Below are 4,901 nucleotides of genomic sequence, written 5' to 3'. Positions count from 1 at the left end.
CTTCCCTGGTGGCTCAGAGGATAAAAGCATCTGCCTACAATGCAGGAGACTTGGGTTCAATCCCTGGGTCGGGAAGATCCTCTGGAGAAGGAAATGGCAACCCACTCCAGAACTCTTGCCTGAAAAATCCCATGGAGGAGATGCCTGGTAGGCTACAGTCCATGGGGTTGCAAAGAGTCGGACACGACTGAGCAACTTTAGGTTTGTCATAGCTTTTCTTCCAAGGAGCAAATGTCTTTTGATATACCCTAGTCAATACCAGTGGAGAAGGCAATGGCACCCCAGTCCAGTACTCTTTCCTGGAAAATCCCATGGATGGAGGAGCCTGGAAGGCTGCAGTCCATGGGTTCGCTGAGGGTCGGACACAACTGAGCGACTTCACTTTCACTTTTCACTTTCATGCATTGGAGTAGGAAATGGCAACCCACTCCAGTGTTCTTGCCTGGAGAATCCCAGTGATGGGGGGAGCCTGGTGGGCTGCCGTCTGTCGGGCCGCACAGAGTCGAACACGACTGAAGTGACTTAGCAGTCAATACCAGACTTGTCAATAGCCTAGAGACGAGGTATGTTTCATTGACAGGAAAATAATGGTGAGAGAAGTGTTCCTGTGGGCTCAGGGAGAATGATGAAAACGTGGCCTCTTTTGGTCCCACCTGAAGAGGAAATGAGAGAATACAGGGCATATATACAGGAACCCAGTTTATATGAGGGACAACAAAATGGTGTTGTTGAAGGAGCCAGGCTGCAAGTTGGGCGGGAAGTGATGTGGTCATGGCTGGTGAGGTCTGCCAGGTCTCTGGGGCCAGGAATTCCCTGCTGCCTTTGTTGACATGTGGACTCTGGAAACCTGGCTGTGTCTGTTCCTATGGGACTAGCAGTTCATTTCTGTAGCCTCAAAAATTCTGGAAATCATGTTATTCTAGGTAGTTTGCATTTGGGGAGTTCTTTACTGTTCTCTCTCTGAATTTAGTGACCTTTCCTTGGCATGTCCATCTTTCTCAGCTGTGCTAAATGAAGCTATGGATACCAATTTAAGCCCATAGTTGGGCCAGAACCATAAAGCTGGTACTTCACCCCTCTGCCCAACTCTCACAGTCTATATGGTGGCAGTGGCAGGAAAAGCCAGGGGAGTGCTTTCAAATGGGAGATCAGAGACTTTGGTGGGGGCTCTTTGGCCAACTACCTTTACTTGCCAGAGTCTCCTCCTCCTCCCCACAAAATACGAGGTTCTGTGTTTTATTTCTTTGTAAGAGACTGTTGCTAAAGTCCAGGTAGAGATGGAGGGTCTGAATTAAGCTAGTGTGTGGGAGAAGTAGCCAGGCATCTCTGCTCATGCCTACTCTCCATCACACACACACACACACACACACACACTTCTACCTAGCCAATGCAGCTCAGTTTCTGCTTTGTGTGCACAGCAGCTTGTTTCCCATCCTGTTGGATCTCTGTGCTTTTTTTTTTACAGTACAACTCTGCCTTCTTTCATTATCACCATCTACAACAGTCACTCAGGTGAGATGAGGCCATGTCTGGGAACATGCTACCACTTCAGAATCCAAATGCCAGCCTATCTAGTCCTAAAGATGAATAGGATGAGTTTGTTGCCTTTCATGAAACAGAGGTTAACTTAGAAATGAACAATATGAACTCTGAGCCCCACAGGACCCCTCCCTGTCAGGGGGTCCGCTCAGGGCAGGACATCACATAGCTCTTGGAATAAAGGTTTTTCAGAGATGAGACAAGATCAAGCTGACTCTCCATATCTAGGGAGTCCAAATGTTTTTCATTTTTGTGTTTGTTTTTTCCCCAGACGTGTTTTGGAAACTAAACATTTCTGAGAAATTTTGATATCAATCCCAGGGGGAAAATGGGAGGAAAAAGGAATCACCAAAATCTTAAGAGGTTGAAATTACCATCATGCCTATTTTACAGAGGCACTGGGTGATGCAGACACTGGTCCATGTCGATACAGCCAACAGAGGCAGAGATTCGAATCCCAAGCTCTTTGGTGATGGACGGCCTCCCTTCCCTGATTGGAAAGATGAACTACCAGGAGCTTCAGGCCGGGACTTTCTGCTGCTCTGTGCCAGGATGCTTTCTCAGGCCTGGTCCAGCTCCCCACTTTCTCCTCTTTCTCTGACAGCAAACCTCAAAGTCCTGGCCGCATTTCCCTCTTCAGGAGCTTCCATCACTGCCTCCTCCTGGTCTTCTCTTCCCAGTCTCAGATGCACAGTGGGCTGCAGTGTATCCAGTTCCCTGCTTCCTCCCTGCTCTTAAAGACAAACATTTGCACCTTTTGTGTTCAAAGTAATTTCAGGCAAGTTCAACAGGGAGGCAGAGTGGGAGTGGCAGAAATAAGAAATCTGTAACATTTTTGCCATCCTGGTCTCTAGTCCAGAGTCCCTGTCTCCCTCATGATATGGGTAAGGAAAGCTTTGGTGAGTTTTTGTTGTTGTTATCATTCAGTTGCTAAGTCATGCCCGTCTCTTTGCAGCCCCATGGACTGCAGCACCCCAGGCTCTCCTGTTCTTCACTGAGTCCCAGAGTTTTCTCAAATGGTGGCCTTTAAACATCCATTTTTATTTCAGAAAGTGGAGCTCCCTCACATCCCTCTCTTTCTACTGTCCCCCCAGTTTAAGGATGAATGTGATGCTTCTTGCTTTTAGGAAATGTCTACCCAATTAAAAGACTACAGCCAGGCTGGGCATTGGACATTTCTTGCCTCACCTGGGCAATTTGCCTCTCTGGAGCCTTCTAAACTGTGAATCACTCAATTTCCTGGCTTCTGACATTTCCAACTTGTCCTCCTGGGGACGCTGTCTCATTATGTCTTGGCTCTAATCCTTTGAGGGCAGGAAGACCCTGGCTAAGTGAATGGGGAGCTACCCCTGATTATTAGGACACTGTTCTCAGAAGCAACTCAGGACACTGAAGACTGAAGAACTAGGGCCCATCACTCACCAAGAGACCACACATTTTCTCCAAATTTAAAGTATTCAATTTCTTATTGCCTAAGAAAAATCTCATAAGGGAATCTGAGCCACGAACAAAGAGGGGGGCAACTGTAGATTTATGTTCCTTTTTCGTTCTTTTTCTTTTTTCAGTTGAAAGATAATACAATTAGGTTGGTATAGAATAGGTGATTGTCTCACCAGGTGATTCTTAGGGGAAAGCAGAGATGGTGCAACTTGAAAATAATCTAGTATCAGCCGCAGCTGTGGAGAGGGAGGGACAGTCGGCATTCTCAGTGGGCAGTGAAAGTCGATTATTCGTTACCACCAAAGATTTGACAGTACACTGAACACACGACATTATATTTATGCTACATAAAATAATGTGATACAATTTTTATGACCCAATTTAATCCAGCAGAGGGTATCCGTTTAATAAAGACAAGGACACTAGAATTAAAATTATCTATAGATCTACATAACAAAAGGCTTGTAAAAAGGAGCATGCTAATTTGACAGGAAATAGATAGCATTGTCATAAAGTTTGGAAAATGGAGAGAAAGTGCCTCACTCTGAATTTGTGTGAGTTCAGCTGACAGGTGCTGAGATTTGTAAGAGGAAACAAGGGAGAAGCACACAGCCGTCTTTTCTGAATTCCTGGGCCAAGCACACATTCTGTTCATGTATTCATTCCTCTGACAGCAAAACGGAGTATCTGCCGTGCAAAACTTTACCGTTTTAACAACTATCCAACAAACAAGCAAACTTTCCCACAAGCGTGTAAGATTGTTCAAAGTTGAATTTCACTCTGTGTGGGTACCTGGCTTACCTTCTGGATATCCATGGCAACTGGCTGGAAATGGCTAATATAAATATAGAAAAATCAGCACTAGCTGCTCTCCAGACCCGTGGAGAGCTGTGTGCTCAGAGCTCCGTGTGATTTCACTGAAAAAGAAAAATAAGTGTGACGTGTGGGTGGATTTCAATTTTATGTCCACCCGTCAAGTGTTTATGAAACTTCCCTTGAGAATCCCTGGTCCCTGCCCTCAAAGGACTCACAGCCCATTGGGGATGTAAGTTACTCTGATGTGTGGGCTTTTTTTTAAAATCGGAGTATAGTTGATTTACAATGTTGTGTTAGTTTCAGGTGTACAATGAAGTGAATTAGTTAATACATATATCCACTCTATTTTAGGTTCTTTCCCTAGGTCATTACAGAGTAGAGTGGACTTGCCTGTGCAAGTCCTGGGTCCTTATTATGTTATCTATTTTGTATATAGTAGTTTGTATTTGTCAATCCCAATCTCTCAATTTATCCCTCCCCACCCCTTATCCCCTGGTAACTTATGGTTTTTTACATCTGTGACTATATTTCTGTTTTGTGTGGGCTTTCTCTTAAGAGTTTGAAGTTGAGAATAAATCCTCAAGTTTTTCCTTACCCATGTTCTTGGTTCAACTTTGTTTTGGAGTCAGCTTCTCAAGTCTCTCTCTATTTTATCCACCAGTCAACTCCCTTGAACTTGAGTCAACTCCCTAAGCCAACTCACCTTTCCTTCCGGCCAAAGCCCCACTAAGGATTAATCCACGCTGTGGCTTCCTTTACTGCTTAGGTTTAGAGAGGTGGGGATTTGAGGATATCAAGCATCCAACCCCTGTCAGCCAATGGTCAAGTCCTGAGCTCTTTTCCCTCAAGGATAACATCAATCTCTGCCCCTCAGGACTCCAGGACTCCCCTGAGATGCTTCAGGGAATACTGCAGAAAGGGAGGAGAAAGAAGAGAGGCTTGCTCAGGCCCTCTCCCCTGCTACAATCAGGGTAGTTCCACTTGCATCTCTTTTATGTTTCAACTCTACATAAACACTATCAAATTCGTATGAGCCTCATCAAGGATGGAGACTGAGAAGCAACTATTGGATTTGACCTTTAGGGAATCCTTAGTGGTTTGTGTCG

At 45.1% G+C, this 4,901-nt stretch overlaps 1 long non-coding RNA gene across 1 annotated transcript; it reads right to left on the bottom strand.

Annotated features, from left to right (window-relative positions):
• Positions 1-2,135: 2,135 nt before the first annotated feature.
• Positions 2,136-4,637, bottom strand: LOC129628924 (uncharacterized). Its single transcript, XR_008702996.1, has 3 exons — positions 4,499-4,637; positions 3,781-3,896; positions 2,136-2,272 (listed from the first exon to the last, which is right to left on the bottom strand). It is a non-coding gene; the product is annotated as an uncharacterized LOC129628924 (long non-coding RNA).
• Positions 4,638-4,901: the final 264 nt, after the last annotated feature.

This window comes from Bubalus kerabau, chromosome 15 (genome assembly GCF_029407905.1).
Source record: "Bubalus kerabau isolate K-KA32 ecotype Philippines breed swamp buffalo chromosome 15, PCC_UOA_SB_1v2, whole genome shotgun sequence".
In the NCBI taxonomy this organism is placed as follows: domain Eukaryota; kingdom Metazoa; phylum Chordata; class Mammalia; order Artiodactyla; family Bovidae; genus Bubalus; species Bubalus kerabau.
Note: the sequence above shows the minus strand (reverse complement) of the source record. Positions and strands in the feature narration are given on the sequence as shown.